We start from the raw sequence: 27182 nt of genomic DNA on the forward strand, positions 1-27182 counted from the left end.
AAAATAGCGTTTTCTTTATGACAGCTATCCTTAAAAATATGGACAGGGAATAGGTATATCTTATCTCAGAGAAAAATGTTTTGGCTTGTTTTGTTTTTAAATTATGTTACTACCGTGAAAATCCAGTTCTTTAGTCTCTAAGACAACCATGGCATAAAAATAGGCCTTATTTTTGAGGCGTGTTGTCTGTTTAATATGTAATGTGATACCTTGTCATGCTGTGACAATGTGACAGATGGCATTTGCACTATAAAACAAAATTATCTTTTGTTCATAGCTATACACCAGCTAAATACAGTAACTTTGTACAGTATGCTGATTAATGCAGACTGTTGCAGATGTTTTGGAGATACTGGGATGTTTTAACTTGGCATCAAATGATTAATGGTTTTATTTAATATGCCTACCTTGATTTTGGTAGTGTTTCTGCATGTATTCTGGTAAGTAAGGCTGTTTTTGGTAGAAGATACATTTAGGGTTACAGACCATGGGTTGTGAATTTATATTGTATTGCAGCTGTTTGTGTACTTCTGGAGAATTGATGACAGCTATTCATTAACAATGATACTTTGCAACTAAACATATATCAAGTTATAGCTCATAATACACTAATTCCTGTAGTTCTTAGGTTGAAGGAAAACAAGAGGTATAGGTGAGTCGTCATATGTAGGTTTTCGTACAAAATATTACCTGCTTGAAATTAAGGGCCAGAGCTGGAGGTAGTAACTTTTTCCCCCTCTATATTTTAGGTGTAGAACTCATGTTGGTGGTCTTCCACCATGTGGTTGTACTGAAGAGTTTCTCCATGTTCAGGTGGCACAAACTCCTTAGAGCATGGTGTGAGATGGTTAACCCCCGTGCTTTTTTCCATCTTGCATTTGCAGCAGCTTTCCTAAAAGGGACAGTGCAAAAAGAAGAAAACAACTTTTTTTTTTTTTTTTTTTTTTAAACCAGGCTTTCCTGTGCAACTCCCAAGACTGCACAGCTGGTTTGGACGGGTACGTTTCTCCATAAGAGAACAAAACTTTAGCTCCATGCCTACATAACTACAATCTGGGCTATTGCATGCTCTCATAAATAACACTGTCGTCCCAGTGTGGTGAGAATGCTGCTTCGAGTAAATCCACTTTTTGTAACTTCTTGTAACTCGTGTTTGTTTGTTTTGCCAATTGCCCTGGAAACTGGGCCTTTGTACCAACCCAGAGCGGTTCAGCTTGCAGGGATCAGGCAAGAATGCAAGGAGGAGGGTGCTGGGGGGAAGCAAACCCAGTATCTCTTGGCAGTGGGAAGTGGGTGTCCCGGTGTGGTCCAGAAGCGCCTGAGAGCAGAGTTGTGTATTTCATGTATAGCTGAGATCTGCAGTGTGGCTTCCCTGCCCTGGACTGTGTGGACCAGCTGGCTGATGTTAGGTGTTCATACCATATAGAAAGCTGTGCATATGGGTCACAGTGAAATCCCCCTTATTTAGGTCAGTTAATGCTTTTAATATCTTTGGCTTGTGTTTGTGTGGTGCTGACTGCTGATTTTTCTAATGTGATGGCTTTGTGGGTTGCCTCTGACTGTGAGAACTGACTGGAAATACAATTGAACGTATTTATTTTCCTAAGCCGTCTTAGGACTGGGAAACAGCGAACTAAAATAGGTGTTGCTGTCTTGTTGTAGGAACATGGAAATGTTCATGCTCAGATACCTTGTTGGCGTTAGAGTAAGCGATGTAGAAATAGTGTTTTGGAAACATTGTGAAAGTCCCTTCACCCAACCACTGTGTTGAACTAACCACGTGATACTGAGATTTGTTCAGATGCTCCCCTTTGGTTTCCTGATTATTCAGTAACTTTAATAATGAAGAACATATCAGTAATTGTAATCTCATCTATTCTTAAAACTGACTGACTGACTAACCCCAAACCCTCCCTTGCATTTTTTCCATCTGCTCTTAGGTTGCTGCTTTCTGCTTCCCTTTTCTTTCCCTGTTTTCATCCTATGTACTTTTACTTACATGGTATTTTATTGTGTGGTGCCTTCCCAGGCACTGTGATTTTTGTATCACGTTTTCAGGTGCTCCCAAGAGCTGTCCTGCACATGCTTGTCAGCCATCTCTCCAGGTGACCAGAGATGGGCTAGATCTTGGCTTGAGAATAGAGTTGTAGATTGCTGCTAAAAGTGTGCGTGTGTATCACCAAAAATGGTAAGGTTAGCAAATCTGTACCAATATAAATTAAGCCCTGCCTGCACTGGAGTAGTAAGTCTTGTTGGGCTATTATGAAAAGTGATTCACTTCAGTCAGTGCAAGCCCCCTGAAGTAAGCTCATTTAAGCAGATTTAAATGTTCTTTACACGCACTGTTTTTGGTGAAAGGGGTATAGCCATTGCTGGAAAAGGCTCAGCAAGACTTCCGCTCAGTTAACAACTACAGTCAAGAAGCAAAGGGGATAGTGAGATGCAGTGGGAACAAGAGGGAGCACGCTCTGCAAAGGCTGTAAAGCCATGATATCCGGATTCTGTCTGGATCACCCTAGAGGGTACAGTTTAGCTCATTGCAGAGCCCTTCCTGCATGTGAAAAAAACAAACAAACTTGTAGCCACAGACAGATTTGAGACATTCAGAGTGTGGAAGGCAAATAAAAAGAGGGGACAGAAGTCTCTTTAATAATGACTGGGGTGCAGAGGGCGGAAAGGGCTTTTCTGCTTTTCCCAACTTATAACAGAGTAGACGTAATATTCTCGTTTGCTGCTTTTTCTCAATGCAGTTAGAAGCTGATAAGTGGATTTTTTTTTTTGTCTTTTTAAGCAGCTTGTAACTAAAATTGCAGTTTGTTATTGCAGCTTACACAGAAGTTTGAAAAAGAATTCAGCAAAACTGTGAAGTAGTCATTTATGTGGCTAAGATATATTTTAGAAAGGATGTTAAGATCTCCGTGTTTCAGTTTTAAGAAACACTTTTTAACTACTAGGAATTAGTAATCGACCTTTCTTTTAAAGTATCTAGTCTTGATCAGTTACAGTGAGGATGGTGTGTTTAAGGGACCACAGATGTCATTTGATATGCAAGTTCCTCTATTTATGACTTAAATAATTCGTTATTAGTGACTTAGTTAAAGCAGTGTTTATTCAGTGACTTTGAGCCGTTCAGTGTTTCAGTTCCTTTTAAACTTTGGCAGCAAATATGCACTACTTCACTCTATACAGAAATTATTATTTCATGAAAGTAATTTTAATATATGAAATCCTACATTGACTTATCCAAGTTGCTATACTTTCAAATTTAATTTTAATGAGGCTTAGTTTTTTAAAAATATTAAAAAATCTAATTTGACTTTTAAAACAAACGCTTTATATTACAGGAATAAAGCTTATTTTTATCAACGCTGATTCATTCTGCCTGGTTATTCAGGCCTAGTGGTTGGTCACAAGTCCAGCTGCCAGGGGAGAAGGCAGTGAGAGCTGGGACTGAGATGAGCCCAGTGGACAAGGGGCAGGCAGCCGCTGCCAGCTCTCCAGCAGCTGAGAACGTAAGCGGTCACGGGCTTTGCTGTGAGCCAGGGCTTGCTGGCATCGTGATTTAGAGGTTGAAGGGCACAGTCATGGAAAAGCAGTAGAGGAACTCTTTGTCCCTTTGATTTTATTTGGCTTTTGATGGTTTGCTGGTTCCTTGACTGCTGCTGGGTGCTCTGAAGTAGCCAGGACTGTAGAACGGTTCAGCTCTTGAGACTATGCAGAAGACCATTTTCTTGCTTGGTTGCTTTTCCCTCTTCACATACCTACAAAATTACAGTACGTTGCTTTTAAGAAACACAAATGCCTGCTGCTTCCTGTACCTTGGTTAACTTTGGGGGGTCAACACACGTGACTGGACGTGTGCCAGACTCTGTTCCTGCAGTGCACCAGCAGACAGACCTGTATGTCCCGTCAGCTGCACCGGTGCCAACTCATTAATGGTCATGGGGCCGCCCGAGTGTCACTTGGCACAAAACTGTGGGGTCCCCACCCCATCCTGGGGCCTCCAGACCCTTTAAAGCTCTCAACTGATGCACAGCAGAAAAGAATGTGGTTTCTCGCAGTTAGAGATAGCAGGAATGGCGTTTGAAGAAAAAGGTATCTGGGGGCAAACTGAATGCGTTTGATATAAAAATGATTGAGTGGCAATAAACTTTATAACAGCCTACTTCAGCATGTGCTTTCTCTCTAGTGCTTGGAAGGAGGCTGTGGACTGTGGCTGTCTGTGCCTTTCATCACTTGGGAGCAGATTTTGCAATTATGCTGGCCCTGAAAACCTGTAGAACATGACACCCGTTCCCATTATTTATCAGTATCTCTCATTTGTAGTTTTATGACTCCGTTTTAGGGCACTTGTTTTAATTGGTTTCAGCTGATGACAGCTAACTTCAGTTATCCGCAATATTACTGCGTTTTGGGATAGTGCTGGTTATGATGAATAATAGTAGACAAACCTGTATTTTTCCTTAAGGGACACAAATCACGCTTGTCTTCCAAGTGCACTGATGGTTTGGCAGGGTGAAAGGATGAATAAAAATTGCCTTCCAAGTGTGTGCTAGCTGACAGCCCAAAAGGTGATTTTCTTGACTCATATGCTTCAGGTTGCTGGGTTTTACGTATGGCAAGTCTCCAGGACAAATATTGCTTTTGGAAAACCTAATCAAATTCTGCCATAAGAGTTAAGTTACCGAGTATTAGGCCTCAAATGATATGCTTGATTTAGACTTCTCTGGAGTTTAAAAATTGTAAATTTTATCAGAAGTGGTTTCATGGAAAAATGCAAAGCAAAAGTTGAAACTTTTAAGAATAAACTTGGGCACTAGGGCTTCCAGTGAGGGTGAATTCAGCATAGAAATAGAATCTATTTAATGTTTTTTAAAAGGTTGCCTTCATTTCCTCGGGAATGCTTTGAAGGGATGCTGTATCACTGTGTTACGTTACAAACCTTGTTGTAGTATCATGTGCTGATACTGAAATTTGTATTATTTGTTGGGTCACAGTTTGACATCTCTTTAATGGAAAGGAAGTATCGAAAGGAATTTAACAAAAGGGCAGTGAAAATGTAAATCGGGTCATTTAACTTCTCCCTGCCAGTCTCAGGCTGGCTAGAAGAGACATTTTAATGCAAACATTGGTGATGCTTAGTTTCAACTTTTGCTTTGTGGGCTCCATATTAGGAAGAAAAAAATTAAGCTAGCAGTTCACTTCATCTTCCCCACAACTAAAAATCCCGGCTTCTGCTTTGTAGGTAGTATTTTAAAAACAGTGTACAAAAACTGCAGCATGTGGCCACCATGCAGCCACTTCTGACTCCAAGTCAAGAGAAATTTGGTGTAGTTCAGAATGAATAAGAGCGAACTTTGATTCGAAAAAGAAGGGAGCGATATGATGTAATGATATGATGCAGACTTTGGATTAGGCTGTTTAAAAATGGGTGATCAGAGCCATTAGTTTGAAATCGGGAAGTGCTGAAAGGTTCGAGAGCCCGCTAGCAGAGGATGTATCGCACTCAGTCATAGTGCCCAAGTGAGCACTGAATAAATGACCTTGTGGGGAGGGAGTGTTTGGCCGAGGCGTCAGTACTTGGAGCAGACAGCTTGCTGGAGGAGGTGCCTTGCTCTTGCTCTGGTTATGTTTCGGTGTCTGTTCGAAGCTGGGCTTGATTGAATGCTCGGTTATGCGATGAGTAAGTGCATTGATGGTGTTAAACGGTGATTTTCCTGAAAACAGAGGTTTGAAATGGTACAGCACTGATGTAGTGCTAGTGGCAAGTTTTGAACTGCTGTTATTAGAAAGTATTTTTTGGTTTAGTATTCTTAAGCCTTGCTGCCTGGCTTATTTTGGAGGGGGTCAAACCCCTTCCTGTTTTCTTTCTATGGTGCAATGATAGAAAGGGGGGCTGAAATGATCAAGGGAGGGCAGTCCTACCAGTGTGCCCTCTGAGGAAATAAAGCTGTGAAACAAAGCTTTGTTACCTATTTGCTAAAGTATTTTGGTGGAGAGGTAGGAAAGCATTCTCCTAGATAAAATTGCAGCTCCTCTGGTAATAAGTTCTTAAAACACTGAGTAAATACTGAGCTGATAAAATTTTTAGTAATTTGCCTCCCTTTCATGCCAAAGCCTACTGAAGAATATGTTACTATTTTAATTCTTCCTTAAGTCTGAGCGGCTTTACTATCTGTCTGTTATTGTTTGTAAGAGTCAAATTATATTACTCATTTGAGTAGACTATGCAAATTTTGTTAAACGCTATGCTTGTATAGGGCCCAATGCTTTCTTCCATCTATGTGACTCTGCTTGCTGTAGTATTCCTTCAGGAGAGAAAAAGCACAAAAGGGAAGGCAGCTGTGGCAGACATTTCCCCTGCCTTGTGTACCTTTGCTGCAACTCTGCAGTTTCTGTAGTTGAGTGACATTTGGCTAGAAGAATCGGAGTTAAGAGACAGATGTTTGATGTTCACCCCTTTGGGATTTAGGAATTTTTTTTAAAAGGACCATAAATTGCAATAGTTGGAAGCAGCAGAATGAAGAGCAAGAGAACAACAAATTGACCAAACGACAGCTTAATTCTATATTGATCTACAGAGAATTACAAAAGGCTCTTATCTATGCCAGTCAACAGGGGCTCTGTAAAAGAGGGATGAGTTTATGACTCTAAGCTGTGTCTGTTTTTGAGTAAGGGATGTGACAAGATTATAAATATGATTGTAAATATCTGTAGTGTAGTTATTTGGGACTGGGGGCCTACGGTTACCCGAATTGGAAACAAACAATCAGGCAGGTTCTTAGTGGATACTTCCGTGCAAAATCAATGTTATCAGCATATCTCTTTGCAAGATGGTTGCTTTGGGCATCAACACTCTACTGTTAGTGTCACGTGTGAATTTTTATAAAATCCATTTGGCACTGGTAACGCAGGTTTTGAATATTGTGTACTACTTTGTCATGTTTGCAGGACTTCTCACTAATGGCCAATCTAAAGGATTAGGACCGGTATCGGAACAGCTGGAGAATGAGAAGGACGATGCATCGCAAGTGTCCTCAACAAGCAACGATGTTAGTTCTTCAGATTTTGAAGAAGGGCCCTCAAGGAAAAGGTCAGTAGTATGTTATGATTAAAGTATAGCCTTTCTGCTTTGTCCCTTTTGTGCTATAAGGTTGTGATTATGTTATCAGTATGGTATGGTTGCACATACTGCCCTACCATAAACAGACTTGCCAGTGTGGAGTCCTTCTAGTAACAGTGAGGATTGCTTCATTCATCGGTATAGATGGTTCTTGTTGTTGTTTTGGAAAGCATGGAAAAGCAGTTGCTGTTTTGCAGTAAATGATTGCTAAATTAAATGCCTTTAGACTCTCTCCCCTCCTGCCCTCCCTCCTCCTCCCCTGGCTTTGGCCTCTCAGGGACATGGCAATATTCATGTGTGTGTAATTTCAAGGAAAGCATCACTAAAATAGTTAGTGTTACTGTTGTTATTTTTCATATTCTGTGAATGAAACCATGTGAAGTTAAGAAAAAAAAAAAGACTAAAGCAGATGCTTCTGAGAAGAGAAACTGTATAGTAAGGCAGTGTGGTGGGTAACAGTTGCAAAGGACTGCTTTGAGATACTGCTGTAGCAAGCTGCCTCCTCTTTCCTAGAAGTCAGTTATGAGGTCGTTGGTGAACTCTTACAAGTTCTTATCCTGAATGTGCAAAATGTGGGTTAAAATCGTAGGACTCAAGCCAATCTATTACAGAAAATATGCTGAGAATGCAGGAGGCTGGGAGTTGTCCTCTGCATGAAGTAAGAACCAAAACAGTCTGTCTGAAAAATGCCATTTAAAAGAGAGGAACGGAAAGTGCTTTCTCAACCTTTTTCCTCCACATTCCTCGCATCCTAGTCACAAGCCAAAATGAACCATAAAATGAATTTAGCTGTCAAACAAAAGAAGTATTCCTGTTTTCTGCATGACCTTATGATTCTTCTGAGAAGCCCACTGGGGTGAGGAGAGCAGTGCTTTCCTGGACGTCCCCCTGTTCCTGTTCCCACATCCCCCACCTCTGGTCCCCACAACCTCTTCTACCCCCTGAGCAACAAACTCAAAGTCTAGTTAATATGCTTGCATAGCTGTTCTGATGTATCAGAATAAAATTTGTTTTATCTTCTATACTGATAGAAATTTTGTAAGGCTTATTGCATGCTACTACCGGTCAGGGGAAAAATATTTGTGTATTTATTTTTGGCTTTGTGAGATATAACAGAGGCTTGAAAATTATTTCTGTGTAGAAATTTAGGTGGCATCCACTATAGGTATGACACTGGGAGACAGTGGTCATTGTTTCACAGTGCTGCCACTGTTGCCTGCATGCTATCTTAAGGAATTTTTGCTGCCCTCCACACTTGCTTTGTCCCCTCATTCTGTGCTGACACAACTGCTTGCAGGGTCACACCATGAGTAGGTTCAAGGAGCTGGTTAGGATTAAAAATAATAGTGAGAGGAAGACAGATTGATACTTTTTGCCAGGGTTCTTTATTTTTAACCTGCACGAGTTTTCATCCCTTGTTCACAGCACAGCCACAGGAGCAGCCACCAGTGCAACCGAGGGGGCACCCCCTTCTTCTCTTGGGGCTGGCAAGGGACAGGAGGGCTTGTCCCTTATGCTGTCCCTCCTTCTGGTGCCCTGTGCAGTCCAGCTTCAGAAATAAGTGGGATTGCTACATCACCATCCCAAGAAACTGCATTTGAGTATTGCAGGAATTTTTTTTTTTTTTTTTTTAAGAATATTTGCTAGGTTGGGGCTGTGGGAATTCAGACACTTGAGAAGCAGCTGGGTGGTTCAGCCCTGATCTTAGGGAACTCGGTGCCCTTTGGTACTCTCTGGGTTAAAACCAAACCAACAAACAAAACAGAAGCTAAGATGAAAAATATCTTTCTGGCTTTTGTGGAAGACAAGGCATCATTTCAACTCTTCTTTATGCATGGTGAACTGTTGACATAATATTGTGTTTGTTGCTGCAGTAGCTGTGAAGGAGAATGTTACTGTTTTGTTTCCATTTAGACCCAACACACACTTGTATCTACTTTTTTTTCCTGCCCTGGCTTCCTCTTTGCAGCCAGACCTCTTCTGGGCTCCTTCTCTTAAGCTGTATTGCAGCATGTTGAGTGTTTTGATGTCTTCCTCTTGTTTCCTTTCAGATTTTTTGTTTTGTTTAGCTGAATATGTAATGTTTCCTCAGTCCAGGTCATCTTGGGATCCCACAAAGATTTGTGCCAGGAATATAGGGTGGACAAAGGATATGCAGAAGGATGAGGAGGGAGGGTGGGACTGAAATGGGATCTATGCGTACACTGCCTCAGCTTATCGAGTTTTGAGAAATTGTGCCCTCCTTGTCTTCCCCTTGGGCTTCCTCAAAATCAAAGTTTTCAATTGTCTGTTCAGCTGTGCCTACAACTAATGGCATTCCTGTACTAAAATACACAATTAAGCGTTGTAGCTTTAGCATGTACTTCATGCAGTTTTTTCCCTTCCCCAGAATGAGTATTTATCTTTTTGAAATACTGTGGTATAAAGCTGGTGGTATATGCAGTAAAACGGTTTTAGGGATTGGTGCATTTAATGAAGCGTATGTGTTTGGAACTTGCTCTAATAATACAGTGAGTTTTGAGTACAAGTTTTCCTGTGGTGTTTGAACTGTGCATATATGCAAGCTACTATTTAGTTTTTTATGGGTTGTGAGGTTTTGGTGAGGATTTTTTTGGTGTGTGGCAGGAATGTTTCTTTTGGAAAATGGAACCTGTCATCTTCTAGAGGAATAGGTCACCTGTATTTCACACCAGTGATGGAAACAGAAAGAGTGCTAAGCAGTAAGCATAGTAAATAAGGGAAGCTGTTGTAAGGTGCTCCAGTTTTGGTAATTAAGGCTCTGGTTTGAGCTCGCAGTTCTTCAGTGTAATGGCAGGCTGGTACTGTGGAGGCAAATAGACCCTTCCCAGTTTCTTCTTCCTTCCTCTTCCCAGTCGTCGTGTGTGGCAATCTTCTGGCCCCCAGGTTGGTGAGTTCAGTGGATTGATCTGGCAGCATTTTCCCCCATCCTAGAGCAGGTCGCATTATATAAATGGGATAGGGAGATAGATTCATGTGTGTGTGTAATTTGCATTTGTAGTTGATCCAAACTCTTCCCTTTTCAGAGATGATCTGCACAAGAGACTGGATGAATAGCAAATGCCAATTCTTGTAGCAAGCTGAGTAGAGGGTGAGTTTGCTAGAAGGTAGCATTGCCTTGTGGTCTCACTATGCCAACCATCTCTGGGTCAAAACTAGGCAGTGGCTGCTCCCAGTGAGCTACTGGTCAGAGGAGTTAGTTGCAGATAAGTGCTGACAAGCGTCTGCAGTGGGGGAGTGTGTGTGTAAGTCCCTACCAGCCTGCCTGTTGACCAGTGAAGGGATTACTGCGGAATATTCCTTATTTCACACATATATGCCAAGCTGTGTAACACAACAGTAGAACCCCCAAACAAGCACTGGGTCAGGTTTATCACATCTACTTTTTTTTCAGTTTCAGACCCTTTCCTAGTAACATAACTTGATTGAAGAGCCACGTGTGCTGTAAAGAGAGCATCGTGATGGGAGGAAAGAGATGCGGTTCTGGTGAAAGTATGCTGATTTAATATAACGCAGCAGATTTTTTTTCACAAACTCACTGAAATACTTTGTTTGGTGGACCAAGCCTTTGAACGCTGTGACATAGTGCTGTTAGGCTTCAAATAGCTCCAACTAGTCTTTGGAGGTACTTTGTCAGTAATTAACACCTTTGCTATCCAGGGACTGGAGGAACCTTCCTACACAGCCAGGTTTTCAGCCAATGGGGAAAGTTCCATCTCCATTTCTTTTTAAGTGTTGGGTTTTAAATTGCAACAGTACTAAAAGTGTGCAACCTGCCATTTTGTGATGCTGCAGGTTTCAGCTGTGATAGCTTGGTGGTGGTAAGGAGGAAAAGAAGTACATGTACAGCTTTGCCTTTGCAAAATCTCCAGATCATTCCACAAATTGTAAGCCCTACTTAAAGAATAAATGGGGTTTAAGGAGGATTGGCAGTGGTAAGCTCAGGCTTCAAAATGCTTAGATTTTTTTGTTTCCACTCAAAGAATGGACAATACTTGCTTTGGTCTGAGCTATGTCTATTACAATTGACCAGGTCTGTGGGGAAGCAGAGGGTTAATCCCGAGTAGTTAATACTATTTTCAGCCAGTAAAGAGGTGTCAGTGTTATTCTAACATTCAGCAAAAAGCTAAGCATTCTAATGTTACGCTGAATCTGTTGTGCAATGGGTTGCTGTCAAACTGCCACGTAAGTGAGAGCAGTTGCCAGTTTGTTCAATAGTTTGGGGAGAGATGAACACAAGCATTGGTATACAGGCTTGATAAACTATCGGGCTGGATGGTCTTCACCGAGTAAAGACCGTTCATTTACAAAACCCTAAAAAAGGTAATTGCTGGAGGAGAAGTGTAACTTCAGTGTAGCTGCATGTTCTTGGTATGAATCTCCAATTTCCAGCTATGATTCTCGGTTGAGAAGGTCGATAGTGAACAGGCCAAAGGTGTTTGAGTCACTGTGCTGGATGCTTGTACATTTTTATGGGCAGCTCTTAAGACTACAACCGCTGGCAATTAATAACAGTGTGCAGAGACAGCTATATATTTTCTAGCAACACTTGCTCATCTTACCCAAGAAGAGACGTGTACAGAGCAGGCTTGATGTCCCAGTATGTTAATCTTTGGTGATAGTAGGCTATTGCTTGTTTCCAGTTACTAATCAGGTGCCTACTAATTTACATGACCCCCTTCCCAGAAATGCACACAAGGAATTGCCACATGCACAAATGCGTTTATCTCTTAGTGTAAAGTTCTGTTAATAGAAGGCCGTGAGAAGTGGGAGGAGGTTGGCTGATTTTAATAGCTGTTAAGCTTTAATTTTGATATTTTTACTTAATGTTAGACTATTTTCCCCATTAAGGGGGACAAAGAGGTTTGTTTAGTTTAGAAGAAAATAGGGTTGAAGAAATATCCCCCCCTTGCAGGAGTGGCAGAGAAGATGCGTGTTTCCCCCTGGACCAAGGGTGTGTGCAGCTCCCAGAAGACACATTGTCCAGTTCTGCTATGGGGAAGGTTGCTGGCAGCAGGAGAAAGGGACAACCCACTGGGGAGCAGTCGTGTTTTAAGCTGCCACAACTAGATTGGCCAGAAATTGCTTATTAGGAATCTTCTGAGGCCTTTAATTAATACAGCAGCTTTCTGCTAACGGTCTCAAGCATGTGACAATCAGAAGTGTGGTTGTGTGTTACAGCAAGGCCAATCCATGGGGTGTGGTCCTGCCCCTCGCCTCGTGCTGGCTCCCTGCTGCATTTTCCTGTTTGTCTTTTTTTAATTTTTACCTGCCAATTTAACTCCCTGAACTGGCTCACTGTGGGGCAAGATGAGTGTCAAGGTTTGTCAAATTAAACGGTGGGAGTACGTGGCCAAGGTGGGGGAGGCATGTCCGCTGGTCTCCTTTGGCTGGTGGCCGCACAGCTGCTAGGCTGGCAGAGCTGTATTGCACCCTCAGCACAAAAGACGCCAGTCAAGGGTAGGCAAGCTTCTGTGTCTTAGGCAAGCTGCTAATTTAAGTGGTTTCTTTAAGTGATATTTACTTTTCAACTTGAGCCGCAAAAGATTTTCTTGCAGCAGAGCTGTCAAAAGATTGAGGGGACTTAGGGTTGGTTTCTTTTTTCTTTTTCCCTTTTTTTTTTTTTTGTCAAATTGTTTTGATAGTTAATAATGAACAGTCTCTTTAGCACTAGACTTAGCACCTACCATGCAAGACGTAAAACAAGGTCAATCCCGTTCCCACGTATGTAAGTTTGTGAGGGATTTCTACTCAGTATTGTAGGTGATAGAAAGAGCGGTGTATTATGACTCAGGTGTGAAAGCAGGAGACTGCTCATAGTATCAAAGTGTTTTTCCAGGACCTTTTTAGTGAATAGTCTTCTCACTAATTGAAACACTATGTAATGTATTTGTTTTCAGCCGTTGCCTGCTACTACATAATGTAATCCCATTTATAAACCAGGTGCTTCTATTATTTTTTTCTAATTTCAGTAGGCTATACAAATCTGCATTAGTTGTTTGCTTATGATGAACTACATTGATCCACAATAAACCCAAAGTGGCAGTAAGATTTATGGATCATAATCTTGATTTTTTTTTTTTTTTTTACCCCTTCTGGAAATTCTGATATGAGTGGAATATATTTTTAGTGCAGCACATTTCTATTTAAATAACAAGCCTTATAAAGAAAACAGTAACAGTCCATTGGAGTGAATTTGCACAGGAATAGTAAAAAGACAGATTACGTGCTTTATAATGGAAGTCAAGGAGATCATTTTATGTAGTTTGAAAAGAAAAAAAAATCAGGTGATTAATTTTCTTTCAGTATTTTCATAACGAACAAACAGAAGTTGTTGACATGTTTTTTCTATCCAACAGGCAAGATATTACAAGGTGCATGAATCTGGGATCACTTCAACTTTGTGGGTAGACAGCTATGTAAACAACTTGTCCAAGTAGTGAATTAATAATTGTGAAGGTACAATTTATAGCAGCTGAGAAGTGTTAAGCAATGTCCTGTTCAAGCTCTCTTGTCCTCATCTACCACCTTGTCTTCAGAAGTCAGAGTTGGAGGAGGTCTTCATGATCTTGAGCTTGGGCTCATCCCCTGAGGGACCAGGGGAGTTTCCAAAGCCAGACTGGACTGGTGCAGTTGTTTCTGTGGGTTCTGTGTATGGCAAATGCTCTTTCAGCTGCTTGATAACCCATTCCTACTGTCCTTCACTTTATTCGTATGTCTCACCCCTGTGTATGACAGGCCAGATGTTGACTGCTTAAATAACAGGGAGAGGTTGTTCTGAACCAATGTAGGTAATAATTGATTCTGTACTGAAAGAGCCTTTTTCCAAGCAAATTTGTGTGTCAATGCGAAAGAGGATTTTTTGATGCACATAAGCCACTGTCTGTATAAGACTCTGGCCTGATATTTGGGTTAACTTTGCTGCATCTGATTTCTTCTGTCATTTTCCACATGCATCTGTGCTGTTGCTTGGCCTTCTCTTACCTTGTACAGTTCAGCTACTGACTGATAGTTCAGCCCAGTGCCCAGACTGCTGCTGCTGATATCTGGGGGAGATGAGCCACCTGTCTGATTTGATCCTTTTTAGAACCTTCTTGACTTTGTTCTTCTCAGAAAATTAGCTTTCTGTTACTCTCCTGTCCAGAGAGTAAGGCATTTATGGACAATCTACTTAGGTGACATTTCAGAAAGACAGGTTGGTATAACCATTTTCCATAGAGGACTGTATCTGGACAGCCAGTGAGTGTTTTTTCTTCCCAAAGGAGAAATGTTACATGTGGTGGGCATTCCCGAGGATTTTGTCATGTCAGCAGGGATCAAAGCCAGGCTGGATGGGGCTTTGAGCAACCTGGTTTAGTGGAAGGTGTCCCTGCCCATGGCAGCAGTGTTGGAACTAGATTATCTTCAAGGTCCTTTCCAGCCTAAACCATTCTATGATTCTATGGACTTGTTGCTGTGCCCTTAGCTGTTTCTGGCTGTCACTGCTGTTCCAGAGCCAGGCTGCCTCATCCTAAATAGTGGAAACATAGATAACTTGAAATCTATATGTTTTTTGCTTTGGGTTGTGTTTACCCCTAGGTAAAATGTTACATCCTCACCAAACTAACACTGAGGCCCATGAGATCTCCCGACAGCCTTGGCTGCTCACTCCATGAATCAGTTTCCATGATCCTGCAGCGTGAATGGTGGGGGGGGACACCCCAACCCAAACATTCACATGTATCACAAATTAGCATCTTTCCACTTATTCCTCTATTCATAATTCCCTCCAAAAGAATTTAAAATCAAAGACAGGAAGAAAAAAATGCATATAATTGTATTTTTAAGATTACAGCAATGGTTTTTTTTGTCTGTTAGGTTTTTTTAAAGAATGGGATTCTGTTTTAAAATTTTGATTCTTAGAAATTAGCTATCCTAGCACTTGCAGTGGTCTTATTCTTTTGGAAAAGAAGTGATTACTTAATGAGATAACATTCGGCACCATCAAGTATGAGTAAGATTTCAGAATTAAATGAAACAGATTCATTTTCTCGCATATAATTAAAATTTGAGCTTAAAAAGATGTCAACAGATAAAAATAATTCTAGCAAGAATAAAGGGCCAAGATTGGAGAAGCAGAAAACTGTTCCTGAAATAAAGATGTAAAATGCTGTAATATTTGGCAGTAAGTAGTTTGCCGAGGTTAAATTTAGTAACAATTTTACAAAGTAAGGCCTTTTTTAAGTGGTCTTTTGAAGGATTAGGAAACAAAAGGAATATGGGAACTATGGTCTGAAGATTCTTGCTATTTTCTACTTTGTAGTAGAAGCGGGCTCCTAATATTTTAATTCAGTCTGACATTTGGAATATAAGGCTGATTTGCCGGAAGAAATTTTACATTTTGTTGTGCTAGGCTGGACATGATTTAGTAGGCTGCATTACTATAGCTTCTCCAGTCTCCAAACATGATCTCTGAAGATCTTGGTTCTAAGCGCTGTAAGACCTAGTTTGTATTTTAACTAATGTATAAGCAAACTGGTGATGGAAGCATCTAGTTTCTTTTATATGGACATTCAGAGGAGACTTACCATGGGCTGTTTGCATACAACATCGTTTCTGCTACAGTTCTGACCCAAGTGTTTTGTATGTGTGCCCAGTTAAAAGCCAGCATGGGATGGAATAACGTTGTCCTGTGGCTCTGCAAAGATAATGATATTAAAAACCAGAGAGTACCATTCTAGTATTTTAAAGTGGAAGTGTATCCTAACATTGAGTTTCAAGTATATTTGGGTGGGTTTTTTTTATTTTTTATAAGTATTTGAAGATTGTACTTATACTGTATGCTGGTTTGGCATACACTAAACTATAGGAAATCTTATTCTGTATTTATTCCTGTGGCTGATCTGGACAATGTGTTAGTGGTAGGAATATATTCTTGTTGCGTTCCTTGCAAACGGCCGTGTGAGTGTGGGCTGCTGCTGATTTCACCAAAACTGACCGCAGTGTGGGTGTTAGTGTTGTTATGGCTCAGATCAAAACAGATGATTTTCCCAAGTAGGGAGTGGGTCTCAAGACTCCCTGATGGATGAGAGAGGTCTGGGGTGGTGGTCAGAAACAGGGCAGTCCTCGTCACCAGCATTGAAGCTTGGGATTGTAAGAATTTTCTAGCTCTGAACTGAATTTGAAAAGCATAGATCTTTTTTACTGTAAATACCTTCTCTGGAGTCTTTTCAGGTCTCTTGTATTGATAAAAAAATCACAGACATTTTACGTACATGGCCTAGCTTATGCTGGTATAGTGCTTTTCCTTCATTTTCTTCTATTGCTGCATCCAGTAGCACAGGATTTCCTGAGGGAAGCTAATTGGTTTCTTTCTTCTTAACCTGAACATTTGGTTTTTTTACTATTTTGATGGTATGTTTATTGTTAAATAATTTGTACAGTAATGGCCATGTCATCATTATGTTTTGATTTTATGCTTTCTTCCTTTGCTTTTCTCTCCTGGTATTTGTTCTTGGCTCTGATTAAGTAAACTGAAGCTTAAGGGATCATTGACCATGTGGCAAATTATTTGCAATTTTTTTTTCTGTTTTGTTTTTTGTTCTTGGTTTTTTTTTCCAGTTGTATTACTGTCTGTTTCCACTGGTAGCATTCTTCTTTCAGCTTTCAGACAAGTTCTCCCCTGAGTTTCATAGTGGTAGTTACTATGGAGATGACTGTCTACTCTTCCTCTTCTCCCTTGCCCTCCTCTTTTTCTCGAGCTCCTGCAGCTGTTATTTATCTTTTCAATAAAGTAAGTAGATTTTGTACAGACCTTGTTTCTAATATCTCTTCTATTGCAACATGTCATTTGCCTGCAATGCTTTCATTTTCATGAAATTCTGTAGATACTCGTTTATATTAATGAAAAATTTGGGGTATGAGTAGAGAGTGAGGAGATCCTTAGTTAAAAGGGTCACTCCCGGAGCTATTATCTGATTTGGTCTTTCTTCACAGTTGAAGAGCTGTTCATTGGAGTCATAATTCTGCAAAATGAATTAACTGGTAACGTCTGTGTGTGTATGTATGCTGAGTGTCTAGGATAGCTTTTAGAATTTATTTATTTTAAATGGCAGCTTTTGGAATTCTATATAAACATGTTCTGGTGCAAGTTAAAATTTCTCTGATGAAGAAATTAAAACTTGAGACAACACGTCGTTAGCCTTTTAAGTCTGAGAGACTTTTCTTTGCACCTCATCATAATTTTGATAGGTCTTCATACAGCTTTATATATTCCAGCTTTAACAGAGAAACATGGATGTTTGGGTAGTCGGCTGTTCTGCAACAGATAGGATACTTTCCTTTGCACATGTACTATTGTATTTCTGAACCCCTTGTCTTGGGGAAGCGTAGTTTCACATGGTGTCAGTGGTTTCTTGAGTGACTTAGAAAGATATTTGAAATGTGCTCTCTCTACCACAACCACTGGCTGAGGGGACATCCCGCCCAGAAAGCCAGTGTAACTGCACTGCTGTTTTGATGGACGCTAGTTTCTTATGGTAGCTGCATCTTCAGAGGTTTTCCCTCTTTCTTTAGGGAGGTCTTGCCGTAGGTTATGATAATTTGCAATGTTGCACTGCTTTCCTTTGGCCTGCTGAGCACTGTCATCTGTGGCTTTCCACAATCAGGAGCCTACTGAGAAGTCCCTTTGGTTTACAACTGCATAAATACCCTACCTTGGGCTGTTGGTCAGATAATGCAAATCACTTTGCCTCCTGTTGAGAGCTGGGCTGAAATTACAGCCTAATGGCCCGCTATGCAGCCAGGGGATACATGATAAGGAGGAGTTTGCTTCCCCTGACCCCATTTGTGCTGGCTCTGGCACGGTTTGCCACCTAGCAAAAGCAAAGGCAGATGGTTTTCTGCTAGGTTAGTGGGCCTTGTCTCGGGGACAGGTCCCCTGGGCACCTCGGTGAGCACAGCAGAGGTGGCCAGAGGCAGAAAGACTAAGAGGACGAGCATCAAACCCTCTGGGTGGTGGCAGGCTGCCCTGATCAGCTCAGCCCTCCTGGGTAACATTCCTCTCATTTTTATCCTAAGCAAGCAAACATCTTGTCTCTTTTGGTCATTCCTCTTTCCTGCTGAGGTGAGGGACAGACTCTGAAACCCTTCACTTTTTGTCTTCTGTGCTCTTTTATTATGCCTTAGATTATTCCTGGCCCTGTGACAATTTGTTCTGCACGTTGTCAAGCAAAATGTGTATTTAAAAATAAATTACTCTAAAATTTTAATCAACTCTTTTTTTAGAAGGGAGTCTCATGTTTTTCTTTTGCATACTCTAGTTTGCTGTGAAAGTGAGCAGCTGGGACTTTCTTGATTACTGCTATTTTTAGTGTTGTCTTCTTTACACCTGCACATTGGAAATCATGAAGTTTTCTTAACAGAGATTGAGAAATCTTTCAGCCTCCCTGACTCTTAGGTCAGAAGCCTGAAACCAAACTGGCCTGCTAATTGCAATATCTCGGTGTGCTTGGTCTTTTTATGTTTGTCTTACACCAGAAAAATTGACCGCTATTGATTTTTCTTGAAATCTAATTCAACCCACCCGGTTGATTTGTAAGAGAACAAGAAGACAAACCAGGTGTGGCACGATTTCTGAGATTTCTGTCCCAGTGTTGGGACCATTTCTGTTCAACATCTTTATTGATGATCTTGATAAGGACATAGGGTGTATCATCAGCAAGTTTGCAGATGACACCAAGTTAAACAGGAGTGTTGATTCCCAGGAGGATAGGGAAGCTCTACAGAGAAACTTAGATTGGATCATTGGGCCAACATCAATGGTATGAGTTTCAACAAGGGCAAGTGCCAGGTCCTGCACTTGGGCCACAATAACCTCAGGCAGCGCTACAGGCTTGAGGAAGTGTGGCTGGAAAGCTGCCCGGCAGAAAGAGACTTGGGGGTTCTAATTGACAAGCGGCTGAATATGAGCCAGCAGTGTGCCCAGGTGGCCAAGAAAGCCAACAGCATCCTGGCTTGTATTAGAAATAGCGTGGCCAGCAGAAGTAGGGAGGTGGTTGTGCCCCTGTACTCAGCACTGGTGAGGCCACACCTCGAGTATTGTGTCCAGTTTTGGGCACCTCAATACAAGAGAGAGATCGAGGTGCTGGAGCGAGTGCAGAGGAGGACAACAAAGCTGGTGAAGGGCCTAGCAAACTAATCATATGAAGAGCGGTTGAAGGAGCTGGGACTGTTTAGTTTGAGGAGGAGGAGGCTGAGGGGAGACCTCATCACTCTCTACAACTATTTGAAAGGACACTGTAGAGAGGTTGGTGCTGGTCTCTTCTCACAGGTAATTAATGACAGAACAAGAAGGAATGGCTTCAAGCTCCAACAGGGCAGATTTAGACTGAACATTAGGAATGAATTTTTCACAGAAAGAGTGGTCGGGCATTGGAATAGACTGCCCAGGGAGGTGGTTGAGTCACCATCCCTGGATGTGTTTAAGAGACGTTTAGATGTGGTGTTGGTGGATACGGTGTAGGGGCGAACTTTGTAGAGTAGGGTAGATGGTTGGACTCAATGATCCCAAGGGTCTCTTCCAACCCAGACAATTCTATGATTCTATGATTCTAACCTCACTTTTTTATCTCTAGGCCTATGAAATCCTCTCATTACCTGAAAATTAGATTGTAAGTATTGAGTCATACCTAGGCAAATGTTACCATGCAATCAAGGTTTGTTTTTTATCTGTTTTACTTAATTTCTGTTATGTAGAAATATTGTTGTCAAATTTATTCTTGATACATGTGCTACATGCCGTACCAGTTTAAGAGTATTTAATTGCTTCCAGTTTCCAGATGGACTGCAAAATAAACTTTAAAGGTGAATCAGATGAGAAATGGAAAAATAGGGGAGATAGCATTTGAATAAAGGCCACGCTATTCTTGTCAGGAGAATTAACTGGAGTAATTGAGAAAAAGAACACGTGAAAAAAAGGTTGTTTATTCCTTGAAGCTTAGTCACAGAATCCTACTAGAACATGAATTCAAACATTTCTTGTTCTTTGTGCAATAAAACCACAGTATTGCCTAGTAGCCTACTACTGTAGGTACAGGGCAGGGAACATGCGTGTTCAGATTCTTGCCATACTGTGTGGCCGTGCACATCACTTAATCGCTGTATCTCTCCTCCATCTTCAAAATTAATTAGCAGAGTTTTGAGGGATTTAAGATCGGAGTAATATTTGTTTATTGTTTTGAAGACTAAAGTAAAAATATATTATTTATTTACATGTTTTGTTTATATATGTGTCTATTTTTGATTTATGTATTTATGTCTCCACTTCCTTATTCGGATATTAAATTAACACAGAAATTAATAAATAAACAAAAAAGAAATTATCTCTGGGAGGAGGATTTTGAGAGTGCTTTATCAGCACAACTGCATTCAAATACATTTTTAAATAACAAGAGTTAACTCCTGGATCCACTGGAAGACAGTGCTTATTTGTTATTGATTTTTAGTGAGTCAGACATTTTCCTAAGATGTCTGCAGGCTGAAGAATGCTGTAAATTAAGTGCCCCAGATTTTGACTGCACTTGGAGTAGCCCTGCTTAATATCCTTCTGTTTTTCCAGATTCTTCAGCAAAGTGTCTTGTTTATTCTCCTTTTCAATTATGTTATTCTATGTATGTTGGAGTTTTACACCACAGAATAAGCCATCAGAAGGCGATGCCACGTACTGTCTACCATATATTTCCCCAGGCTCTTACTTGGCTTGTGTCAGCTGGCTGCCTCTGTTAAGTTGGTCAGCATAAACTGAGAAATTAAGTGTTTATTGAATGGATGGCTGCTGATCTGTTGGGTTGTTGGGTACTTGATTATTTTAGTGGCAGAGAAAGACATCCTCTTCACCCACAGGATTGTTCGTTCAAAGCCTTTTGTGCCAAGTATGTGTTGGTGTTGAAGGTCCTACGTCGTACCTTGTCCTCTGAAGCTACAGCTTATGTGTAGCATTACTAATTCAATGGAAGTACAAAGAGTATGTGCCAATCATAGTAAAAATAGAATCATCTCTCCTTTACGTTTTTATATGGTGTTACAGGGTAATTCAATGAAAATAGCTCAGATAACAAAAGTACCCCATGTTTCCTAAACCATGTTGTGTTCCTCCTATTTTAGTCATAGGAACTTCCCAATATGGAACTTCATTCCAAATTATGGTAATTATTTTCAGCTTCTCAGTTGCATCTTGTTGAGCACTGGTTCCCCACCCCCTACGCTGAAACTGTCCAGTTTCAGGAAATGTAACTGCTTTAGCTGTTTGGGGGTGGGTGGGGGTGTGTGTGTCTCTCATTCTTCAGTGTTATATGCTGTCTTCAGGTCAAGGCTTCAGATTGATTTGCTTCTCTATCAGGTTTTTACGTGCCGTTCAAAGCCCTCTGCCAGTCTGGGGATGCAGCTGTATGCTAATTTCCCGGTTTCTACAAAACACTGACAGGTCCCTGCCAAAATACTTGGTCTGCTTGCCGTGGAGGAAGGAAGTTTCTGGGCTGGGATGGGTGAAAAAGGCAGGGTCTGGGCCTGTTGCTGTTTCTTGTTTCTTCTCAGCTCTTGGAGAGGAAAATCCTTTTCCTGAGACAGAGCTCTGATGTTGTTAGAAATGCAGCTCTGTCACATCATTATTTCAAATTTTTAACATGAAAAAGGCAAGTTAAAAGGGGGTTGTTAGAAGTTCATGTTACTCTGTCTTCTAAAAGGAAGTGTGAATTTAATCTTCATATACCGTCTCTTCATATAACAATTTTTAAAGGCTCTTAGGGCTGAAGTCAGGTTTGACATGAGGACAGACAACAATATTTCAGGATCTGGGCAGATTTGCAGACCCTGATACTATCTGCTTGATCTGATCTCTCCTGTCCTCTGGGTGCGCTTTTTTTTTTTCCTCAGGACTCTTCTCACTGCTCAGGGACACATCTTTTAGAACTTGACATTCCCAACTTAAAAAGCAAACTGCCTAAAACTTCAAGTGGAGGCTGGAGGACATGCGCACCTTCAGAAATCCTTTTTTTTCTATTACAAAATCGAATACCCTGTTGACTCAAACTCCTTTCTTTGGGTTGGAAATTATGGGAAGCTTTCTAGCAACATGCTTCCAGAAGAAAAAATATTTTTTTTCTCCAGTAAGTAGTAGTGCAAGGGTAGTGTCTATGCAGAAATTTCCTTCCCCACTTGCCCCTTCAATATTATAGTGTTTAGATATCAAGAAGGCAGGACTTCAATGGCATTTGTTGAAAGATGTAGGGCGGTGTTGTTCATGGTCCCAAATAAAACATCGGAAGAAGAAAGTCTTCTCTTGCCTTCCTGGATTTCTTCCTCCCAATAATACTTAATAAGGGTAGCAGAGTCTCTTTTGCTTTTTGTACTCAGGGTCTTGTTTTAAACATAGTATGAAGAATGTTTTGCTCTTCTGAGGTGACGTCTTCTGAGGGTTTGCTGTAATTTTATATGAAAAGCACCAAACCCTTTAGTCCTTAAAACAGAAATCCATTTCCTGTTTGTGTTCCTCTCTGTACTACTTCAGTGATCATTAGACAGTCCAGGATGCATGAATTAATTGTTGACTTTTCTGCTTTGTTTTCTTGCTTGTTTGTTCCTTACTCTGCTGTTTCTTCAGACCATCCCAATCTTTTCTACTGAAGTGTTTTTCTGCTAGGTTTTATTCAAGAGAATCTGCGTGGTTTCCCAATATAAGCCTTAATGAAAACAAATGTTTACGGCGTTTCCTGAACATTAGGTGAGCTGCTATCTTTAATTACAAAGGGCTTGGAGATGGAGGAGGAAACCCACTGGTCTCATTTGCCTTATTGGCAACAAAGGGTCCTAGGACTGTTTGTGCTCTGCTAATTCATCTCTCTCTTCTTTGCAGACAAGTGAGACTTTCTGAGCATTTGAATACAGTTTATTCTATCAATTAAAAAAGAACAAAACAAAACCTGTCTTTTACATTGCTTAAATACCTATTAAGCCCATGAACGGAATACTAATTTAGGTGGTTCTGTATAATGAGCTCTAAATTTCTGAGTCATGTCAGCCGTGGAACCTTTTAACGAGGACATGGAAAACCCCACAAAAAAACCTAATGTCAGTCTCAGTTCCTTAATTATTTTAATGAGCATAGAAATGAAAAGCTCCAAAGCATTGTGTCACAGTGGTTATTTTCCAGATTGAATATTAGAGGGAGGATTTATGAAGATTTTCAGATACTTTGCTGGGGTAGCTGAAACGTGGAGCAAGAAGGTCTGAGCACTGGCAATACTCAATGCCAGCAGCACACCTCATCAGCTGATAAGCCCTGGGAGTTCTTAGATGGGATGAGATGAGATTTTTTTTTGTTTGTTTGTTTCTCTCCCCCGACTCCCTTTTTTCCCCCTCCCTCTACATTTATGCCAGCACATATAAATCAGTGGCATTTAGCTGCTGCAGAAGGGGGGTGTTGCAGTGCAGAGCTGCACTCTACCAGCTCGATAGGTAGGCAAAGGTAACAGCTGAGGTGCATACATGAGAGTCATTTACCCCTGGATGGGTGTCCCTTTGAGTTCATGTGGATTTTAATTAGGCAGTGCAGTGATGAGAGGCACTACCTGCATTTCAGAACATGGATGTTGCTTGAATGTCATTTACTCTTCCTGTAGTACACCCACGAGTTACTTGATTCTGCTACACGGTCCCTGTAGAAGATGCTGCTGAGTGCACAGTGACAGCTTGTACGCTCCCCGGGCATCGCAGAAAGCGCTCTGCTCATTCCTCTGGAAAATGTTATTATATAATGCAGCGCGGCGCTTCACTGTGTCTGCCGGGGGATCGCCCCTCTGTTAGGAGGGCTGCATTATCAAGTCGCGTATTTTAAGGATAGAATTCGGCATTACTTAATGATACGTGTAACGTAACTTAATGCATTTATCATCGCTTTAAATTTTCCAGCCTCACACAATGAACATCCCACAGTGTGAGCTCTGTAGCCTATATTATTTGTAAATATGCTCCTTTATACCAGGGAGAGAAAAATAAAGGGAGGGAACCTTGAGAAATACCAGCTAATAAAGGATAAGATGGTTGTGTTTTCTGGTAAACAACGAACATAGTAAAACTGCTGATGCTACAGGCATCTTCTGTTATTGATGAAAACGAACTGCTTACTGACATCTGCAGCAACCAGCCCCTGACTAGTGGCATCCCAGAGCCCTCCTGTGCCACGTGTTACGCAGAATCGCCGCTGGAGTTCCCATTGTGAAAGTTGCAGTTTTTGAAGGGGTTGGGGGTTGGCTGTGCCCCCCCCCCCCCCCCCCCCCCCTCCCTCTCCTTAAAGTGCTTTATTTGTACAGGACAACCAGACAATCAGCCCCAGTCAACACGAGTTCATGAAGGGCAAGTCCTGCTTAACAAACCTGATCTCCTTCTATGACAAGGTGACCCGCTTGGTGGACAAGAGAAAGGCTGTGGATATTATTTACCTAGACTTCAGTAAAGCCTTTGATACTATTCCCCACAGCACTCTCATAAAAAAAAAAATGGCTTCCCAAGGCTTGGACAGGCATACACTCTGCTGGATCAAACACTGGTTGGATGGCCAGGCCTAGAGAGTGATGGTGAATGGAGTTAAATCCAGTTGGCAGCTGTTCACTAGTGGTGTTCCACAGGACTCAGTGTTGGGGCCACTCCTGTTTAATATATTTATTAATTATCTTGACAAGGAAATTGAGAGCACCCTCAGTAAGTTTGCAGATGACACCAAATTAGGTGGGAGTGTTGATCTGCTTGAGGGTAGGAGGGCTCTTCAGAGGGACCTGGACAGGCTGGATTATTGGGCCAAGGCTTCAACAAGGCCAAGTGCCAAATCCTGCACTTGGGGCACAACAACCCCATGCAGCGCTACAGGCTTGGGGAGGAGTGGCTGGAAAGCTGCCCGTCAGAAAGGGACCTGGGGGTGTTGATTGACAACATGAGCCAGCAGTGTGCCCAGATGGCCAAGGAGGCCAACAGCTTCCTGGCCTCCATCAGGAATAGCGTAGCCAGCAGGACTAGAGAAGTGCTTGTCCCACTGTACTCGGCACTGGTGAGACCGCACCTTAAGTACTGCGTTCAGTTTTGGGTGCAACAGTATAAGAAGGACATTGAGATGTTGGAGCATGTCCAGAGGAGGGCAACGAAGCTGGTGAAGCATCTTGAGAATAAGTCTTGTGAGGAGTGGCTGAGAGACTTTTGGGTTGTTTAGTCTGAAGGAAAGGAGGCTGAGGGGAGTCCTTATTGCTCTCTACAACTCCTTGAAAGGAGGTTGTAGAGAGGTTGGCGTTGGTCTCTTCTCCCAAGTTACAACCGATAGGACAAGAGGAAACAGTGTCCACTTGTGCCAGGGGAGGTTTAGATTAGACATTAAGAAAAACATCTACACTGAAAGGGTTATCAAAGACTGGAACAGGCTGCCCAGGGAAGTGGTTGAATCATCATCCATGGATGTATTTAAAAGCCATCTAGATATGGTTCTCAGGGACATGGTTTAGAAGTGGGCCTGGTAGAGTTAGATAAAGGTTGGACTTGATGATCTTGAAGGTCTTTTCCAGCCATAACGCTTCTACGATTCTGTTTTTAATTGCATATTTATATTTCTTATAGGAAATAAGGGAATAGCCATTCTTTTCTTGCAGACAGTATTAAAAGCTATAGCCATTTCTTTTGGATAACTGATTACTTTAGCCATCTAAACTCCCCCTTGATAACAGTTATCCCCCTTGATAACATCTGCCATGCTCTGGAATAGCATTTCACACACTGTAGACCCTTGCTGCCTCTCCTGAAGAGCCCCGACTCCCTACTGCATCCCACCCTCTCGTTTCCCCAGGCCATGAACATCCTCTGCTTCATGAGCAGATTCGCTTTGTTATCACAGCTTCTACACCAAGTTGCTCTTAGTTCTGGGAAACTTGGGTTTAGCCCACATTTTTCCTGTAACTGCTGTTACCCTACTGTGTTATGAAGCTGATTAATTCAGTTTTCCTGTTTATATTGCTATGTGCACAACATTTGTAGACCCACCAGCCTGTCCTGTTTTGTTGGTTGTTTTTTTTTTTTTCTGAGATCCTATAAATTAAGGTGCCATAGTTCTTCTTTGTATTTCTTGTCTAGAAGCGTGACAAGTTGAGGTAGAGGAGAGAGTAGCACTTCGTACTAGTAGAGTTCAAGTGATTCATTTAAATAACGATGAACCCTAGCTTTTGATATGTCTCACTTTGCATTGCAGCTGTCTATATCGGGAAGATTGGTGTTCTGCGTCATTAGTAGCTGATCCAAAGACTGTGCCTTGTGCCTGACTTTCCTTCACTAAATGGAATGGGGAGGATGGAAATATTGCCAAGAAATACTTGTTGAAAGTTCCCTGCTATCTGCCAAGGGGGAGTGTAGAGTAAGAGCGGTCCTAACATGCTGCTTGTCCCATACGACCCAGGGAACCTCATGGCTGCTGTGGGGATTGACACCACAGATGATCTCTGCTTCTCTTGAGCCTCTGAAGAAGACATAGCTCATTATCTCCCCCCTCCCCCTACCTCGCTGGTTTTCGCCTTGAGCTTCAGGAAAAAGATTGTATGTAATAATTGGCTGCTAAATCCTTCTAAAGAAACTGCTCAGTAAAAGTGAGTAGTCCTTAATTTGACACTGCTAATGCTGGGCTAAGACATGAGCGACAACAGCTGCTTTGCTTTGCATCTGCACTTTGAGGGTGATGGCACTCCATTGGTTTCATTTGGATTTGGAAAACCTTCTTTAAAGGGCTAGAGCTGGAAACAGGCTTAACCTCCCAGTTCCCTCAGAGGCATGTTTTGCAGGTATTATGGTGTCTGGTTTACCAGTTTGGTAGGATGGGTTCCTTCCTAAGTCTGGAGTGTTGAGTTTTGTTTTTTGATTGCTTTTAAAGCTTTTCTTTCCCCTCAGGGAAGGAGAGAGGTATGTAAAATGCAGTTAATTATGATGGTTTATTATCTCGTTAAATTATGAAATACCTTCTGCAAAGCTTATTAGAGTAATC

General features: G+C 41.5%; 1 protein-coding gene across 1 annotated transcript in view; it reads left to right on the plus strand.

Moving 5' to 3' along the window:
• JARID2 (jumonji and AT-rich interaction domain containing 2) overlaps positions 1-27182 on the plus strand; it is a 128827-nt gene that overhangs the window by 21605 nt on the left and 80040 nt on the right. Inside the window, exon 2 of the mRNA XM_082498987.1 lies at positions 6952-7093. The gene's annotated coding sequence lies outside the window, so the exon portion shown is untranslated. The remainder of the gene's footprint in view (positions 1-6951; positions 7094-27182) is intronic.

The sequence above is a fragment of the Vanellus vanellus genome, assembly GCF_965231255.1.
Source record: "Vanellus vanellus genome assembly, chromosome: 2".
Lineage (NCBI taxonomy): Eukaryota > Metazoa > Chordata > Aves > Charadriiformes > Charadriidae > Vanellus > Vanellus vanellus.